The sequence below is a fragment of the Spinacia oleracea genome, chromosome 4 (genome assembly GCF_020520425.1).
Source record: "Spinacia oleracea cultivar Varoflay chromosome 4, BTI_SOV_V1, whole genome shotgun sequence".
NCBI lineage: Eukaryota > Viridiplantae > Streptophyta > Magnoliopsida > Caryophyllales > Amaranthaceae > Spinacia > Spinacia oleracea.
The window spans coordinates 147,371,886-147,393,329 of NC_079490.1; the positions used below are offsets into that span (position 1 = coordinate 147,371,886).

Sequence of the window (21,444 nt, forward strand, 5' to 3'; positions counted from 1 at the left end):
TGCTCCTCTACTGGTCCAAGCCACATCAGCGTAGCCATGTCATCGTATGAGTCATCCCAAAATTTCCCCAAAATTTGGTTTTTGGTTTGAATTTCAAATTCAAACCCTAACAATTTCTTTTTCCTTTTTTTTGGTCGATGTTTACAAAGTAGTGCCAAAAGTTTGATCTCAATTCTGAAATCTTAGATTTGTTTGTTGTTGTAAATTTCCATTCATCCTTGATTTATAAGAAGAAGAAAATCCAATTTGGGGTATTTCTTTCGAGCCTTCACCATTGATTTTCGGATGTTTAATTTGATTTAGTTTTGTTAATTTCTTTAATACGATGTTTTTATTTGATTAATTGTGGTTGATCTTCTGATTTAACGTATTTTTGATAATTTTTCTAGTTGTGGATCCAATTTGGATGAAGGTAGACGATGAAGTTGATTAAATTCTGGGCGGAGTTAACAATGTTGTATTCATTATGTTTCGTATCAATTAAAAATGTTTTAAAAAATACGTTTGAGGTATTTTCTTCAAGTTATTATTTATATTGCAAGGTATATTTTTATGTTAGATAATAAAGGTTTATATTTAGTAGTTTTTAGTTTATAAAATATTGTGTTTTTAATATAAAAAAAAAGTAGTGTGAACACACACTTTATGTGACTTTTTTTTTCAAAGAAGAAGACGTGTGGGAGCAGGGAGGGAAGACGTGTGTGTGACAGGTTTACAGAAATATTTCAGAACTTTTGTTGACAGATTTTGCATGTCAAAAGTACTTGATTGCTTCAGAAGCTGTGCATGAAAAAAATTTCATGTGTTTTAAAACACAAAAAATATAAAACTGAAAGGAAAAATGAAAAAACGAAAAAAAAGAACAATTCGAAAAATAGAATGCTATTTATGCACTACTTTGGAATCCAACCCGTGACATTGTAGACAATGGGAGTCTCTATTTCGAGGCACTTTAGGTAACCAAGTTGACAGTGAGGCAAAGCCATTGGCAGTTATAAAAACAAATTGTACTTAACATGATGTTCTCTATAAGTACGAGTAATATTAATGTAACAAATGCACAATTTATATTTTGGGATTTAGACGAAATAAAATAATATTAATATTAAAATGTTGACATTCATATTGTTACAAAAAATTAGTCATAAGAGGTAGCTTTAATAGCCGATTAATTAGTAATAGTTGTAGATTTTGAAAATTACAACTAAGTTAACCTAAATAGTGTAAGTACGCTACTAGAAGTTGAAATTTTCGAAGAGCTTGTTAAAAAGATCGTCGTGTTGTGGAGGCGGTGGATGCCCGGAAATATGGTCCATCATAATCTTGAGCACCCTTGCAACCTTGATCGTCTGTCAATAAACAACAATTAGCAAATTAGCAAATTTTGACCACAAAAAAATGTAATTAGCAAAATTTTTAAGTTTTAATAATCTTGTTGACATTAATTAAAAATTATGAGAAACATTAACTTATTAAAACTAAAAAATTATTTTGTACTATAACAACTCATCAAATATTTGTTCGAATAATAAAATTTAGTAAAAACAAAATTTAATTTATTAAATTCGGTTAATTCAACAAAAAAATTAGCAACCAACAAAATGATTTTTGAAGAACATTAAACATGTAATAAAATAGACATGCAAATATTAAAGTAAAATAAATTTCGAACAAAATTAAACATGCAATTGATGAATTTTTGTGAAAAAAAAATAAACTAAACACACTTACAAAATTGGCAATTTTCCATATGAGATTAAATTCGGTTAATTCAACAAAAAAAATTAGCAACCAACAAAATGATTTTTGAACAACATTAAACATGTAATAAACTAGACATGCAAACATTAAAGTAAAATAAATTTCGAACAAAATTAAACATGCAATTGATGAATTTTTGTGAAAAAAAAATAAACTAAACACACTTATAAAATTGGCAATTTTCCATATGAGGTAAACTAGATAAATGATGTTTGCTACAAAATAAAGTGGCTCCATTGCTAGATTTCTTACTCAAAGATGTGTTTGGAAGAAAAAATATAGAAGGGAGTTTAGTGTTTTTTGAAGAGAAAGGATGGAGAAAGTGGTTTGTAAATGGAGAAAGTAAATAGTATTTATAGAAGTGAAGTATTGAAGTGTTTAGCTTTTGACTCTTGGACTACCTTTCACCTTTTATTTACCCGCCCAACCTATCTTTGTTGTTGTTGTTTTTGTTTGTGTTAAATTACGACAATGTGATATTAAAAACAGATTGATAATAAAAAAACAGAGAGATAGTATATTTCAAATGTTGTTGGTAAAAATGATTACTTGTACCGTAAAAGAGATGAAAAGACTTGCATGCTCTTGTGGGAAAGTGTGAAAGTAGGTGTAGCACTTGAGTGCTTTATCTTAGGCGTGTAAGTCTACTAGTAGACTAGTAGGGTAGATCTATAGTCTACCACTTAAGGCTAGGTGTGTGCAATTGGAAAAAATTTAGAAAAATTGTTATGTTTTTTTTTTTTATTATTTTATGATTACTCGTAATAAAACATTTAATATTACAAGCCTAACCTAAAAATTAAACTTCCCAATTTAGTTAGTTGATCCGAGTCTTCACTAGAGGAAAAAACTTGATAAGTTGCTCTTAAAAGTGGCTTATAAGTTGCCCTTCGTAAGTGCCACCAATGGGGGGGTCACTTTTGTAAAATTATCAAAAGTTGCCCTTAACAGGGCAACTTATAATATTATAAGGTGCCCTTGTTTGCAACAAGGGCACATTATGTGAAACTTATAAGGTGCCCTTGTTGCAAAAAGGGCACCTTATGTGAAACTTATAAGGTGCCCTTGTTGCAAAAAGGGCACCTTATGTGAAACTTATAAGGTACCCTTGTTGCAAACAAGGGCACCTTATAAGCTGCACATAAGTTGCTCTTGTTGCAAACAAGACAACTTTTGAGTTTTTTTTTTTAAAAAAAAAAATCTGCAATATAATTCCTAATATTCTGCAATATAATTTCTGATTTTGCAATATAATTTCTGTTTCATCAAACATCAGCTCGACATTCTCAAAAATGATATAAATTTCAAATTTCCAATAATATTACCTAATTAATTCAAATGTAATTAATTAAATCGATAAATAACAAAATAATGTAAGAGTCACGAATAACTGAAAGTCTGCTCTATTTATTACACTGAGGGTAATTCACAATCGTTGAAGTAAATAGCCCACTTGTCTCGAACTTCATCCAACTCCTTTTTGGTAAAGGGCTCCTCCCTTGGAGTTTTGAAAACCTTTAAAAGAACACCGTACATGCAAACCAATAAATTAAATTAAGTTTCATATGCGAAAACAAAAATTAGATTGGTTGCGAAAACAATTATATTGGACAAAAATGACATTTTTGAACCCAACTACCAACAAACGAACCTATTTCCATATTCTAAACGTTTTCATGATTTATATGATTAGTTATATGATTATAAGACTCATTTCAAGTTCGTTATGCACGTCTATGGTTCATTTGGGTCGATATAGGTCATTTATGGTCAAAAATGGCATTTTCGATCCCAATTACCAACAAACAAACCTATATCCATATTCTAAATGTTTTTCATGATTCTTATGATTAATTATATTATTATAAGACTCATTTCAACTTCGTTATGCACGCCTAAGGGTCATTTGGGTCGATATAGGTAATTTATGGCCAAAAATGGCATTTTCGATCCCAACTACCAACAAACAAACCTATTTCCATATTATGAACGTTTTTCATGATTCATATGATTAGTTATATGTTTATAAGACTCATTTCAAGTTCGTTATGCACGCCTATGGCTCATTTGGGACGATATAGGTTATTTATGACCAAAAATGGCATTTTCGATCCCAACTACCAACAAACGAACCTATTTCCATATTCTAAACGTTTTTCATGATTCATATGATTAGTTATATGTTTATAAGACTCATTTCAAGTTCGTTATGCACGTTTATGGCTCATTTGGGTCGATATAGGTCATTTTTGGCCAAAAATCGCATTTTCGATCCCAACTACCAACAAACGAACCTATTTCCATATTCTAAACGTTTTTCATGATTCATATGATTAGTTATATGTTTATAAGACTCATTTCAAGTTCGTTATGCACGCCTATGGCTCATTTGGGACGATATAGGTCATTTATGACCAAAAATGGCATTTTCGATCCCAACTACCAACAAACGAACCTATTTCCATATTCTAAACGTTTTTCATGATTCATATGATTAGTTATATGTTTATAAGACTCATTTCAAGTTCGTTATGCACGCCTATGGCTCATTTGGGACGATATAGGTCATTTATGACCAAAAATGGCATTTTCGATCCCAACTACCAACAAACGAACCTATTTCCATATTCTAAACGTTTTTCATGATTTATATGATTAGTTATATGTTTATAAGACTCATTTTCGACGGTTCATGCCAATTATAGGCGAATAGTTTTTTTAACTAATTTCTAGCCTAATAATACATCATAAATAAGCTATTTTATGTACCTTTTCCAGATCTTGAACTTCCTTGCAACTTTTGAATATGTCATGCATGAATTTCATCACGTAATAGCCACACTCGACCCCACCCTCTTGTTGGGCGTACTAGATTAAGGACAGCATAAATTAGATAATAGGAAATGTAATTGTTTTGGCCATACAATAAGTAGTGAACAAGTTTATTTACCTTAACTGATTTCCATTGAGGAAGTGCGCTTTTTTTGACATTCATTTTCATCAACACTCTGCAATTCCACAATTCATTGGAAGTTAATTAACATTAAATGCTTGAATGTAAAATATGATTGCAAGTTTTATTTGATATGTACAAAAAAAACTAAATACGGAATGTACTTATTCAATAGTGACTTGACCAACACGGATCGTAATGGATCTCGACGACAAGAATCAAATTGATAAATTGTGTGGCTTAAAACACATATCACAAGGAGCATCCAATGGAGGCTGTAATCACAAAAGAGTGGTTTAATAATCCATAATATGCCACAACAATCACAAAATATCATTATAATCGACACTAATGTAGGACAATAAAGATATTAAAGCAAAGGCATACTCTTCAAAGTACGGGGCTAATATGAACTTGTTTTTCGCTTTTATGCATTGACGGATACCGTCATCGAGATATTGACTGACTTCGGCTCGATTGTTCATGCAACTAGCACCACTTATTGATTGTGGATCCAACCACCCAATATGACTATCCGAACTAAAATCATCGAACTGAAGAGACCTAAAGAACAAGCAAACATATGAATAATCGAAACTTGGCAAACCATTTACCTTAATAAATACATTACCATAACTAACTATATTAATTACCTCATGAAGACTTGTATCATTGAAATATTAAGCATATCACCTTTGAGGAATTCACATATATCGTCTTTAGTTACCCATGCTATGCCATGCTCGAAAAAGTGGAATAATGACATGTCCATCTGAACTCCAATAGCATTATCACCCGGTAACTCACTAACAAGACTATGCAACCATTTGCACGGCTTACTAAGAGAGCCAAAAACATCTGATTCCACAAGTAAATTTGCATGAGAAACTGGACCTTTCGATGATTTAAGTTTGGAGTCTTCACTCTTGCCTTGTGAACTTCCTTTTGCAATCAACTCCATTGATCGTTGACCATCTTTGCTAGCTTGAGTTGGTGGTTTCTTTGGTTTAGCTTTCATTGGTGGCGCTTTTAGTTTCTTGATGATCTGCAAGGTTAATTTACAAATACCAAGAGATTATGAAAAAACTTGTTTATTGAAACATATAGGAAATGTTATGCAAAATAGAAAGGCGTGGAATTAGAAAAACAAAACACCTCGTCTGAAAACTTCACCCATGCAAATGGACATAGTACATAAGAACCGGAGGCATTGGCCAAAGTATGGAGGAAATTGTTGGGCACCGGAAGTATCCAATCCAAATAGTCTTCATGAACATTGTATGGGCTGACCGCATAATAACCACTCGGGACTTGCTTGAAGTGGACTAGTGGTCGGTCACTTTGTGGTTGTGCATTCGCATCGGCCACCACATACAATTTATCACCATTTGATTGTCCCGGGTGTAGTAGTTCGCAAGGCGTCTCCTCCTAACATTCAACCATCATGATATGCAATAAGTAAAAATTTAGCCATCACGTTATTGAATGAATTAAAACTCCAAAATTTATATAAGAACATTACGGAATTAAACTCCAGAATTCAGCTCACCTTTAATTCAAGCATTGGTTGAACTCCAAGCATTGGTTGAACTCCAAGCATTGGTTGAACTCCAGTAGACGACTGAACTCTAGCAGGTGGTTGAACTCCAGTAGGTTCTTGACCTTCATTAGGTGGTTGAAGGTCAAGAATTGGTTGGCTTGATGAATCCAAAGGGCTACGGCGGGGCAACTCCAAGCTTTGTAAGCCCATCTGTTGTAGGATTGCCTCAGTTATCTCCTTCTTCAGTTCTTCTCTCATCGAAGCTATATCTGAAGCTGTTGAAGATGCACTGAAGTTTGAGTTGGTGGGCTTGCGATATTCTTCACCATACGCCTTTTTCAAGCCAACACGTACCCCTCCGAAACCTCTTGGATGCCCGGAAGGGTCAGGTCCAAGAGTCATGTACAAGGGATCCTTGTTTAAAACTGAAGAAACCTTGCCTTCGGCACATGCTTGTTGATATTCAACCTATTTTATGAAAACAATATAGAAAGTGATTGTTATATTAATACCAAAGGTAGACAAAATGTATAATATATATATATATATATATATATATATATATATATATATATATATATATATATATATATATATATATATATATATATATATATATATATATATATATATATATATATATATATATATATATATATATATATTAATTCAAATTATTGAAAATCACTCCATTTACTTACTAGTTTATCACAAGCCTCTTTTGTTTCGGGATTAACAATTACATATTTCCCATTTTTTTCGAGACTATGCATCGAACACCACCAATCATTGGCACGGGTGTTGCCACCGTTGGGGTATAATCCTTTTTCTTTCCATCTCTTCCTCTTTTCTTCATAAGTCTCGGGACCTAGCCGATGACTATGTTTTTTCTTCTTTGCATAATTTGAACACTTTTGGCGCTTTGCCTACAAAGTACACATGTCAACTTCAATGCAAAATGTAAACAATAAATTTATAAAGTACGTAGGTAGATTGTTTGAAAATTTACCACTGCATCTGGAGTTGTTTTTTGTGCAACAAAAGCCTCCCATTCCTCTGGTGTGATGTGCTTCCAAATGTCAAAAGGGAGCTTTATCGGTGGCGCTTTTTCACCTTCTTTTTCACCTTCATTTTCACCATCATTTTCTCCTTCATTTTCTCCTTCATTTTCACCTTTCTCTGCCTTACTTATCTCTCTCGTCTTAGAAATCCAGCCACTCACCAACTTGGCTTTGAAATTTTTGAATCTCATACATAGATTAGATTCAAAAACGTCCTTCTTAGCTTGGGAAGGTTCAATATGGAATTGATTCTACACAAACAAATAAACATGGAAATGTTAGTTAACATGTATAGTCCCAAGCATAAATTCCCGAGCGCAAGACATATGATCAACAGCTGAACAGATCAGAAACTGACATGTTCAGTTGCTGATCTGCAGCTGAACAGATCAGAAACTGATCTGTTCAGCTGCAGATCAGCAGCAGCAGATCAGCAGCTGAACATGTCAGTTTCTGATCTGTTCAGCTGCTGATCTGCTGCTGCTGATCTGCAGCTGAACTGACCAGATTCTGATCTGTTCAACAGCTGATCTGTTGCTGCTGATCTGTAGCTGAATAGATCAACTGCTGAACTTATCAGTTTCTGATCTGTTCAGCTGCTGACCTGCTGCTGCTGATCTACAGCTGAACTGATCAGATTCTGATCTGTTCAGCAGCTGATCTGCTGCTGCTGATCTGCAGCTGAACAGATTAGTTTCTGATCTGTTCAGCTGCAGATCAACAGCAGCAGATCTGCAGCTGAACAGGTCAGTTTCTGATCTGTTCAGATCAGGTTCGCAAGCTCAGAGCTCGGTACATAATTCATGTCTTCCTGGAAATTTGATTACAGACATAAAACTACCGAGTGTAGACCAGTTTATAACAACTTAGACCAGTTAAATTTGATTACAGCTCGGTACATAATGCTTAAATACTCCAACTAAACAAACCATAATTCATATGGGAAGGATCCTGTTGTTTGATTTTCTACCGTGCATCACTCGTCCACCCGTGTGCACCTCAAACACATTCTGCACCATGTATAAAATAAACGCTTTGCACGTTCATTAAACTCGCGAATTACTTGGTCATACTTAGATTTTGTACTAATTTGCACTAATCCAATCAATACAAAGAACAATAGAACACAACATCTTAGACTTGAATGGATAATCAATATAAAATTTAATGCAACTTTAACAATCCAATCAAAATAGTTACAAGGTTGGCTACACACTGTATTACACACACACACACATTGTCACATCCACAGACCAAAGTATGAATGAAATGAAGATTCGTTGAACAGATCAGTTTCTGATCTGTTCAGCTGCAGATCAGCAGCAGCAGATCAGCTGCTGAACAGATCAGAAACTGATCAGTTCAGCTACAGATCAGCAGAAGCAGATCAGCAGCTGAACTGATCAGTTTCTGATCTGTTCAGCACGTGATCATGTCGTTGTTATGTTCGGACGTATTAGTTGTGCATGCTCTAGTTCGGTCATCAAGTACACGATTAGATAAATTTCTAGAATTAAAAATTAGGCTTACCATTGCATCATCCCAAAAAGTTTTCTTCAAGCCCTCGGGTACATCCTCCCATTTCAACAAAATTGAAATCTTCCGCATACAAAGGCCCGTAAATGTTGCATACTTACGGCGCCACTTACCACAAGGGTTATCGAATTCATTGTACTCCAAGTACATCTCTTCTCTCGCCCCAAGTCCTTTTGTTGGCCCTCCCCCCTTTCTCTTCACACGCTTTTTAACACTTTTACTTGTGCTAACTTCATTTGCCACCACATGTTGATGGTTATCAATTGGGGGGGCCCTATCGGCCATAACCTCAAACTGCTCAATTCTGTGTATATATTCATCATATTCACGATCTTCCGACTCACCTTTATCCTCCTCCACCGCTGCATCATAATCCCCATCCTCACTACGTTCATCATCATCATCCATCAGCTCATCCATAATAGGGTCATCATTATCATCCATGATAGAGCTATACCTGAAATTAAAGAAACACAACCACGTCACAAAACAAATACATCATTTGCATAATAATTATCACAATATATACAATGATTCATATGATTAGTTATATGTTTATGAAACTCATTTCAAGTTCGTTATGCACGCCTAAGGGTCATTTGGGTCGATATAAGTCATTTATGGCCAAAAATGGCATTTTCGATCCCAAATCTAAACAAATGAACCTAAGTCCAAATTCTAAACCTTTTTTTATGTGTCATATGCTTAGTTAGATGTTTCTAAGATTCATTTCAAGTTATTTATGCACAGCTAAGGCTCATATGGCTCGATATAGGTCATATATGGCCCAAAATGGCATATATAGTCCAAATTCTAAACAATTCATCCAATAGCACACAGAGAAAATAGTCAAACTTATATTAAAAGAAATGAACCTAAAAACAAAGCAAGACTACGAGGCCGAAGCCCAAATAGTCAGGCTCAAAATATGTCCAATACAAAATACCAAAATACCAAATACGTACAATACAAACTACCAATAGCTAAAATGTGACTATTTGCCCAATATAGTAACTTTAGGTTACAAATTTCAACACAACACAATACATAAGTACATTGCATCAATATGGTTTTCTTCAGTACACAATATACAAGTCTTGCACCACCAACACAATACACAAGTCTTGCACCACCAACTGCTCCTTGTTGGCTGTTTCTTCAGGCTGGTCTGAAGTCGCCTCTTGTGTTTTCTTGATTCATGTAATGTAGACCAATTGAACATGTGGCATGTTAGTACGGTCCAACACACAGTGACAAGACCTAAATTAAAAAGCTAGATGTTGTGCCAATTTAACTTGTTTAGATTCATACCTCTAACCATTGCTAGATTTCGTCATCAACAAGTATTCCTTCCGTGTGATCTGAACGCATGTAATTTGTGTCATTATCCACATTGTTTGTCACTTCAGTTTCGGGATTGGTGAATGGAGGTGTATTATCAAAAGCATCATACTCGTCCTCATCCTCAACATCACCGACACCGAGGATGTTTCTCTTTCCCGGTACAACAATAGACCACTTCTTATCGGCAGGGTCGGTTATATAAAATATTTGCTTAGCTTGTGATACAAGTATAAATGGCTCTTCAGTCTCACGCAAACGACCCAGGTCTACAAGAGTGAACCCACAAGGATCATCCCTTTTTACACACCTCTTATTATTATCAGCCCACTTGCACCAAAATAGACCAACAGTCAATTTTGTTCCGTACTTAAGCTCCCATATATCTTGGACTCGCCCATAGTAAGACAACTCGGCATCAACCGAAGATCCATCCTTAGCACTAGCATACTCTCTTGATGACGCCACAAGGGAGACACCACTATTTTGCACTGACAAGGGCTTCTAATCTTGGCGCTCGGTCCAAAATGTGTATCCATTGACATCATAACCCTGATATGACTACACGGCTTCCCGAGGACCAAGAGCTAGATACTGAACAGTTTCACAAACAGTATTACCAGCTACCCCTAGTTCACCCATCACCTTATCTTGGAACCATTTAATGAACTCTCTATTATGCAATTGCGTCAATTCTCTTTCCCCTTTGGAAGGGTATTCATTAGCCAATTCCTGATTATGCATCACCAAATATGGGTGGACGGCTAGAATATGATGCAACACATATAAGTGAGCTTGTAATAGCTTATGCGTAGGAGGTGAGATCAATTTTGACCCAATTGTACCCTTGCCTTCTAGTCTTTCCTCATGCCGAGATGTAGGAAGTCCAATCGGTTCAGGTTTTGCTAAATACTCGGCCACAAAATTTTCAACTTCTTCACCCACGTTGCCTTGAATCATACTACCTTCTGGTTGTGCAGGATTCCTCACTTTATCTTGTAAAACACCCATGTTTCTCTCAAAAGGATAACACCACCTCAAGAACACTGGACCGCACAACTTAATTTCTCGAACAAGATGGCAAATTAAATGAACCATTATGTCAAAGAACGAAGGTGGAAAATACATCTCAAATTCGCATAATGTTTGGATTACTTTATTCTGAAGTTCATCGAGTGTTGACGGATCAAGCACTTTGCTACATATCGTATTGAAAAATGAACAAAGACTAGTAATACTATGTCTCACATGCTTTGGCAATATCCCACGAATTGCAATGGGTAAGAAAGTTTGCATCATGACATGACAATCGTGAGATTTCATACTTGTCAACTTCAACTCGCCATTTAAAGACACAAATCTTTTCATGTTCGATGAGTACCCTGAGGGAGCCTTAATGCCATACAAGCACTCACAAAATAACCGCTTTTCTAATTTGGACAATGTGTAACAAGCCGGAGGCAAGTAATGGGTTTTCTTCTTCCCTTTGTCGTTGCCCTTTTCTTTGCCTTTGCCTTTGCCTTTGCCTTTTCCTTTTGTCTTGGCACCCCCTGTTTCCATTTTCTTCGTTCTATTATTTCCCGAAGTCTGAGGCCACAGCTCTGGACGAAGCCCCTTACTTTTAAAGTATTCTCGCACTCCCTTGGTATCCTTTGTCTTGCCCGGAATATTCATAAGTGTCCCAAGAATTGCTTCACAAACATTTTTCTCGATATGCATGACGTCAAGACAATGCCTAACCGGTAGATCTTTCCAATATGGAAGTTTCCAGAACGCAGACTCTTTTTTCCATAATCCAGTTGTACCCTTGTCTTTCACTGACTTGCCGAAGACCGTTTCAACACCCTTGACCCGCTCATAAACTTCCTTACCAGTCAACGCTCTACGGGCGACATCCATCTCCACATTCCCATCGAATGCTGTCTTCATCTTACGATAGGGATGATCACGTTTAAGAAGCCTTCGCGTTCGCAAGAACACATATTTGTGACATTCAGAAATATATTTGGATTGTGTATCCTCTTCACAAGTCGGGCATGCTTTCATTCCTTTGTTCTTGTAGCCGGATAAGTTACCATAAGCAGGGAAGTCATTGATGGTGCAGAAAAGAATTGCACGCAATCTAAACGTCTCATTTGCATGTGCATCAAATACGGAAACCCCTTCATCCCACATCTTTCTCAAATCATCAACGAGAGGTTCAAGGTAGACATCTATGTCGTTTCCCGGTTGTTTAGGCCCCGATATAAGAAGCGACAACATGATGTACTTGCGTTTCATACACAACCAAGGAGGTAAATTATATATGACTAAAAGTACTGGCCATGTACTATGTTGGGAGCTAAGAGTGCCAAATGGATTCATCCCATCCGTACATAACCCAAGCCTCAAATTCCGAGGTTCCTTACCAAAAGTGTCATGAAGCTTGTCAATAGTCTTCCACTGGGGAGAATCAGCAGGATGCCTAAGCAAACCATCTCTCTTCCTTCGATCAGGATCTGCATGCCACCTCAAATTCCTTGCATCTTTTTTTATCGAAAACAAGCGCTTGAATCTCGGTATTATGGGAAGATACCACAACAGCTTAGCTGGGTACACATTCTTACCATCGCTTACCCCTTTGCGTTTGTAACGCGACACTTCGCACCGTGGACACTTATCCAAATTCTCATACTGCTTATGATATAGCAGACAATCGTTTGGACAAGCATGTATCTTCTTGTACTCTAAACCAAAGGGACACATGAGCTTCTTGGCATAATAGTTCGACCTGGGAAGTTCATTGCCAGCCGGTAACATATCACTTAGCGCCACCAACAACTCAGTGAAACTAATGTCAGTCCAGCCTCCGCTTGTCTTGATATTGTAGAGTGTGCAAACAGCGGAAAGCTTGCTATACTTTGTACAACCAGGATACAATGGCGTTTCAGCCGCCTTAGACAAGCACTCAAAAACACGATCGCAAACTTCATCCTCGACCTCGTGCAACATGTCCTCGACACGATCATTATCATCATCAATATTATTTTCAACGTCATCGTCATCCTCATCCTCAAAACAATCGGCTTCCCCTTCCGCATAGATAGCTTCTTCTTGTTCATTGCACAACATTCTTACTAGAATTACCTACGTACACTCCACTCTCACCATGATAAACCCATACATGGTAATTAGGTCTAAACCCACGCATAAATACATGATCTCTAATCACCAAAACATTATTGACCGTGTTCACATTCTCACAATCGGCTTAAGGACAATAAAACTCTTTGACCCCCGTACTAGCTTGATGTTGTAAAGCACTCATACAGAACTCCGAAACCCCATGCATGAAATCCTTTGTGTCACGTCTACCATACATCCAACTACGATCCATCTCCGGGAACTTCTAAACAAACCAAAACCCCCGTTTAATTGGCATAGAAAAGCAAAAACTCTACCACTTTAGCATATGCATACAGAAGTTGATTTATCGAATGAATGCATGCTTCCAAAGGTCCTTATCACTCCAACCTAACCCATCCTTGAACGTCTAACCCCACTAGTGAATGCATGTCAACTATTCAATTCTAAGGAAAATCCGGCAGCATTTCCCTACTGTTCACCAAGTACACGATGTAGGTAAGTTATTACCTACATATGTACCCAGAGAACAAAATAGGGAAACGACGAGCCAGTATATTCCTTAGAATCAAAAAGAAGACATACATTCACTTCCTAAGTGAGATTAGACGTCCAAGAACAGTCCCAAACCGGGGACTGTTCAAGACTTACTCCTAACGAGTAAGTCTTGAACGGGTATCTAGGCATATGATGATGATGCATTTACTTCTAGACAATAATGTAAACAGTAAACATATATACATAAATGCTCGAAAATAAAGTGTAAAGGGGGAAAACTCACCTAAAAAACAATCGACAATTGAATTTTCTACTGAACAGGGTGGGGAAGCGTCTAGCCTGCACATAGGAGCAAGAAGCTATTAGATTACAAAAAAGTGAATTGCATGTGTTCTACTGATAATAAAAAGATTTTAGGCCGCATACAGATGAGATCAACAAATTAAAAATAAGGAATTGTGTTCTTCATAATAACAAGATTTAGGCCTTATTTTCATAACTCGTTTGTTTTCTTTGTTTTTATAAAATATTAAAGTTTAATTGGTTTTATTAGTTTTTAGTTTTCAAATTCTAATTGTATTTGTTCTTCTATTATAATAATAATTATTATTATTATAATTATAATTATTATTATTATTTTTATTTTTATTATTATTATTAATTATAATTTTTATTTTTATTTTTATTATTATTATTATTATATATAATTTTGATTTGTATTATTATTATTATTATTATTATTATTATTATTATTATGCAATATTATTATTATTTTTGATTTTTATTATTATTATTATTATTTTTATGCAATAATAATATTATTATTATTATTTTTATGCAATATTATTATTATTTTTGATTTTTATTATGATTTGTATTAATAATTTTGATCCCACGTACCACCAATATTATTCCCACGTACCACCACCTCCCTCCCACGTACCACCACCACTGACCACCTCCCTCCCACGACTGCCCACCACCACCTCCCACCACCACCAATACAACTCACTCCCACTGACCACCTCCCCCCACTCCCACCACGTACCGAATCAACCAACGCACTACCACCACAAGAACAAAACCGATCGACAAAGCAATTTCATATAAAATAAGGATGTAATTTAACTAAATTATGCAATTAAACCATACCTAGGAACATCAACCACCTAATATGGAGAGAATTGAGTGGTGAGTGAAGACAATTGTGTGCCGGTACGTGAGAACGAGCAGAGGAGGCGCAACGTGGGCCTCGTCGCCGGTACGTGAAGATGAAGCAGAGCCTCAGATGAGGCTGGTGAAGGGGAGGCGCAGTGCCTCGTCGCCGGTGAAGTGACGCAGCTAGGCCGCCGGTGAAGAAGAACAACCCTAGTTACGTTGGAGGCCAGCGAAGAAGAAGTACGGTGAAGATCGAAGCACTGCGCCCACCGGTGGTTGGAGGCCGGTAAAGAAGAACGGCAGACGTTGGAGGCGGTGGTGATGGTGCGCGGTGATGGTGCGCGGTGATGGTGGCCGGAGAAACGAGAGAAGAAGGAGACGTGAGTAGTACGGAATTACGTGGGCTGCTGTTCTGTGAATTGTTGCGTGAAATGTGAGTTACTTAGGTTTAAGTTGCCCTTGTTTCAAATTGGAGGGAAACTTTTGTTCATTTAATTTTTTTTTAAGCATTATAAGGTGCTCTTGTTGTATAAGGGCAACTTATGTTGAGCAACTTATAAGGTTTTTTCCTCTAGTGCTTATTTGCTTTGATCAAGTCGGATTTGGACGGACTCGAATTATCGGTTTACTCGTAGTAGGAATTTATTTGTAGTACGATTTTATTATTGGTACATTAATAATACGTCATCCCATTTTAAAATGTGAACGTTGGAATGAATCGGCGACCGTTTTACTATGCCCCAAGGTCCAAATAATTGAAAGAATGTCAAGTAACAATTTAACTGCAAATAAATTGTCGGTTTACTCGTAGTATGAATTCATTTGTAGTAGGATTTTATTATTGGTACGTTAATAATACGTCATCCCATTTTAAAATGTGAACGTTGGAATGAATCGGCGACCGTTTTACTACGCCCCAAGGTCCAAATAATTGAAAAAATGTCAAATAACAATTTAACTGCAAATAAATTGTAAGTAATAATACCGAGTAGTTTATGGAAAAGGGGTTACGTTTATAAACAAAGCGCGCTACAAAAAATCCAAAACAAATTATTACACGCCTAACGAAAAAATTAAACTTCCCAATTTAGTTAGTTGAGCCGAGTCTTATTTACTTTGATCAAGTCGGATTTGGATTGACTCGAATTATCGGTTTACTTGTAGTAGGATTTTATTATTGGTCGTATTAAAAAAAATTAAAAAAAGGAGGGGGGGGGATGTAAGGGAAGCTAAATATGCCAAAGTAAGTCATCGAACCCGTGACCTAGTTAGAGTAGCAGCGCTATTTTCAGGCAAGCAGTGAAACCAAGTTGACAGTGAGGCCAAGCCATTGGCATTTGTGAAAAAGAATTGCATTTAGGCGCTGGTTTGTTGTTTTGTGTTTGTAAAAAATGCAATTGTACATTTTCCCTTTAAAACGAACCTTGTATTAAACGCAACATGAAATTAATACATTATATTACTTAAATTATATTACAATTTTCAGTAATTTAGTTAAATTTATTTTTTTCGATTATTGACAAAATATTTTTAGTAGGATTTTATTATTGGTCGTATTTAAAAAAGAACAAATTAAAAAGAGGGGGGGAAGGGAGGGGGGTAGGGGAAGCTAAATATGCCAAAGCCAGTCATCGAACCCGTGACCTAGTGAGAGTAGCAACGCTCTATTTTCAGGCAAGCAGTGAAACCAAGTTGACAGTGAGGCAAAACCATTGGCATTTGTGAACCAGAATTGAATTTATTCGCTATTTTGATGGTTTGTGTTTTTAAAAAATTCAATTGTGTATTTGCACTAAATACGAACCTTGTATTAAACGCAACATGAAATTAATACATTATATTATTTAAATTATATTAAAATTATCAGTAAGTTAATTAAATTTATTACGTGTTATTACATTATATTAATTAAATTATCAGTAGAGTTACCAAGATTTATCGCAACAAATTATCATTCATTCAGTTGTAAGGAAGTTTTATTATTGTTACGTTAATAATACGTCATTCCAAATTATGTTTGAAAACATGTGTGTCTTTACATTTTAAAAGTACCCAATATAAGTCTTAGCAACTTTGATCAAGTCGGATTTGGATTGACTCGAATTATCGGTTTACTTGTGTAACCGAGTAGTTTATTGAAAAGGGGTTACGTTTATAAACCAAAGCACAGGGTAACAAAAAAAAATACTATCAATTACGAAATTTATTTTTTTCGATTATTGACAAAATATTTGTAGTAGGATTTTATTATTGGTCGTATTAAAAAAAAACAAGTTAAAAAGAGGGGGGGAAAGGAGGGGGGGATAGGGGAAGCTAAATATGCCAAAGCCAGTCATCGAACCCGTGACCTAGTGAGAGTAGAAGCGCTCTATTTTCAGGCAAGCAGTGAAACCAAGTTGACAGTGAGGCAAAGCCATTGGCATTTGTGAACCAGAATTGAATTTATTCGCTGTTTTGATGGTTTGTGTTTTTAAAAAATTCAATTGTAGATTTGCACTAAATACGAACCGTGTATTAAACGCAACATGAAATTAATACATTATATTATTTAAATTATATTAAAAAAACAGTAGAGTTACCAAGATTTATCGCAACAAATTATCATTTATTTAATCGGAAGGAAGTTTTAAGCAACAGACTTTTTGAAGAACTGTACAGCATCCCACTCTTGGGCAATAGATCCAAAGAAGTTCATTACCATTTGTAAACGGTAAGAATAATGAAAAATATTGCCACACACAAGCAATTCCTATAAATAAATTTCTCATTGTTCCTAGCTTCAAACATGTCCTTTGTCATGTTATTGTTTCTACCTTCCACAATCTGAATCCTTTCGTTCATGACCACATTCTCCAACTTCAGTGTCTCGTTCAAAAAATTCATCCGCACTAGTTATTCCCGGAGGTGGTAGTTCTCTTGTTGTAAATTGTTCAATACGTTAGCGTTCACCTCATCTTCCCAAAAGAAGAACCCACATGTATCATCCTTTATACATTAAGTCAGATTTATCAGCCAAAACGATTGGACAAAAGAAATTAATATTTAACTAAAAATAATCTATTTTTTTACCTTCCAAACGGGGCACGAGTAAAATCTCTGACCAACATTTGCAGTATGCTTGCATGTTTGTAATTTAGCTTGATAACCATGATGGCAGCACACTTTTGTTGCACTTAAAGGGGTGTTTCTTGTTCCACTAGCTTGTGTTCTCCTTGTTGAAGAAGATGAAGTTGGACTAGCTGTTTCCATCACCATTTTATCGTAAGGAGAATTTTGAATAGCTATTGAAAGTGTGTTGGAGAAAAAGGAGGTGTGGTGTCATTTCATTTATAGGGTTTGAATTATTACCGTTATGAAATTCTGGCCAATAACATAATTGCAGCTTAAAATTATACAATGAAACAACATTTTTTTTTAAAAAAATGGATTTGTATAACATGGTTAATATAAAACGTAATCAGAAACAGTATTTTACATTATTAAGTTTTATAAAAAATAACGTTCTAATAAAAAATACAAAAATGACAACCACATAAAAACATCACTTTAACGTGGTAAACAAATAAAAAACAAGCTACCTATAAGTGCCATGTAGAACTACTGGCACATGAATGTCCGATTAAAACTCGCAAATATACAACTAATGTTACAATGCAGGCATGAGTTGTGCTGCTTACATGTCCCCGTACACATAATCGGTCACAATGTCTGCGTATCCATACGCTCCATGTAGTCCTCGATCAGATTGCAGTGCCCTTTCCACGCTCTGTTGGTCCCAAACGCGAAGTCGGCAAGCATTTGGCATAATGTTCAGATTCAGTGCTGAATTTGCAGAGTATGCAAGTCGGTCTATGTAGATTATCTGTGCAATGGACAATACGAAATTAGACGTAGTTTTGTGAATTGCACTTTGTTATACGGAATTGCAAAAATTTTAATTACTTATGACCAGAAGTAGTGTGCATCCACCATAGCCCTCTCTTGATGCACTGAATTTTTTCCGTATTTCACGAGCCAATCTAGAACATACCTCGCCCAATTATATTCTGCTGCGTTATTAGCTTTGTCTAACATGTACACATGCGACGGGCTAATCCAACCACACTTTTGTGTTGGGCACAGGATCGTACCAAGGACATACAGTAAGAAGTGTTTGGCGAACCATTCCTTCTCAGGTTGTTTTCCGATTATTTTTTCAAACACAACATGCTGAGCTACAGGACCGTATAATGTGTTTTGCTTGTACAATCTTAATGTTTCTAAGGCAACACTCTTTTCTGATTTATTCGGGACTAATAAATGATCACCAGAACGTATTCCTAAAACGCAACCCACCATCTCCTTGTCTATTTTTACATAATAATTATCTCTAATTTTAAGCTCTAGTGTGATAGGATCAAATCTAGATGTTATCCAATAACCGAACGTTGGATCAATGTTATTGATCTTTGTAAGCAAAAGGTCTTCGAATCCCATTTCAGATACCCATTGTTGCTGCTCAGTTGATAATTTCATAACAAAATTTGCAAATTGGCTTACACCACAACCCATTCCGGGAATCTGTAGTAATGTACAAAATGGTTTACTTAGTATTTTTAGACTTGCGAATTGAAAAATATGTAACTCGATTAATCTACATATGCTGAAACACTTAGTTTTTCGTTTTTAATTAAAATGTATTTGTAAAAATTATAATTTAATAGAATGAGGTGTTGTTGTACATACCTTTGATAATTTCTCCCCTCCGTGAGATTGCGTGTGTTTTCTTTTGTGGATTGCAAGTTTCTGAAATTCATTGTGGTATATAAGATGTTAGGTTCGAACAATAACAACGAAACCTTTAAAATTTCATATTCAATAAAAGTAATGAACACACCTTTCCTTTGTGTTCCTGGCCTCGGTTGCAGGTGGAACAAATTTGATTCGAAATCAAATTCTCTTCCACCTCATCTTTTTCAGAACCTAAGTGCTGGACTACAATGTTTAGGTAGTTCCTCTTCACCGCCAAATCAAATAGCTTCTTAAAATCATCTTCAGTTTCCACTAAACAACCATCCTCCCCTAATCGAGTGATGTCCGCCACAAACCAGATCTTGTAATTTTCGTAACCCAGTTTTTTAATTGTGTCTATCAATTTGTTGAAACACAACAAATTCTTCCTCATAAAGAACATGTTATTCTTTCCTTGTTCATACCCCCTTTTAGGATAGAAAACAAATTTACCACTGTGGCAAATACTCAGAACAACTAGTGGTTTTTCCGATCGAGTCCTATCACAAAAAAAAAATTGCAAAAAGAAATTAAAATTAAAATCAACAACTGGATTTACCAAATCCATATATGAAGGACTTACATGGTTGTCGTAACAGTTGCCATTCTCCAAGTGATTTCCTCCGGCAGATTGTAGATCTGAGAAATATTGGTGTTTTTTTTGCGAAATGTGTTTAATTGGTTTGAGTTAAAAGTGGGTATGTTGTTCTTGGCAAAACCTACTTCTTTGTGTTGATGGTGATGTAAACAAAGTAAAGGACATAGAAAATAAAGTACAAAAAAATGAATTAAAAAAAACATTATACTACGCATATAGTACGGAAATTGGTCTGCTCATAATTCCAAAAGTAGAATATTCTTTTTAATACATGGAAAAGGTAGCAAGTTGATTAAACTACTAAAACAGGAAAGGAAAATATTAAACACAACCAACTTTTAATACATCGCAATAATTAAACATTTTATTCTTCGTTGGTTAAATCAATGTATGTGATCTTCTTTTGTTTGCCTTCTTTGAGTAGAAATTCGGCTGCTTCCATTGGCTCTCGTTTGATTAGTCTATCATCCGCCTTAGAGACAGCCACTATTCGTTCACCATTGCTGTTCGGTTGTATGTCGTTGTAAGACCAATTTTCCAAAATGTATGCATCGCGTTCCTCCATGAACACCTCGCTGACATTTGGTGCGTAGTAGAGTTCACTTAGTAGTTTGGATTTTTCGGAGGGGCCAAGACGTTTCACAACCAATCTCATGAACCTCCTCCAATCCACCTTGAACCTCTCCTGTTGTATTTCAACGGCCATATATTTGGACCACCTTCTAGTTGGAGTCACATCTACATGGGAAAGATCAAGTGATTAGTCTTTTTACAAAACTAAACATGAATTCACCAACATTACAAAAAAACTTTGTAATTGTACTTACCTTTACCATTGACTGTAATGGTGGATCCTTGAGTTGAAGAGGCTGTGCTCTTCCCTTTGGCTGCTCTTTTTGAAGCTCTAGTGATTGCCATAGTAAGAAACAAATGCTCTTTGATAAGTAGAAAGACTCTTTGATAAATAGAAGGAAGTAGTTAGTGAATGCATTTGAAGGTTTGGGGAAAAACTTATGTTTATATAGTAATGTAGGGGAGTAAATGAGGCGGGAAATGTGAATAACATAGTAAATAATGATTGTAATTGTTATTAATAAAAGTGAAG

At 35.7% G+C, this 21,444-nt stretch overlaps 1 long non-coding RNA gene across 1 annotated transcript; it reads right to left on the reverse strand.

Moving 5' to 3' along the window:
• Positions 1-3,187: 3,187 nt before the first annotated feature.
• On the reverse strand, positions 3,188-4,894 carry LOC130472290 (uncharacterized). Its single transcript, XR_008932362.1, has 3 exons — positions 4,712-4,894; positions 4,531-4,629; positions 3,188-3,276 (listed from the first exon to the last, which is right to left on the reverse strand). It is a non-coding gene; the product is annotated as an uncharacterized lncRNA (long non-coding RNA).
• Between the last annotated feature and the right edge of the window lie 16,550 nt (positions 4,895-21,444).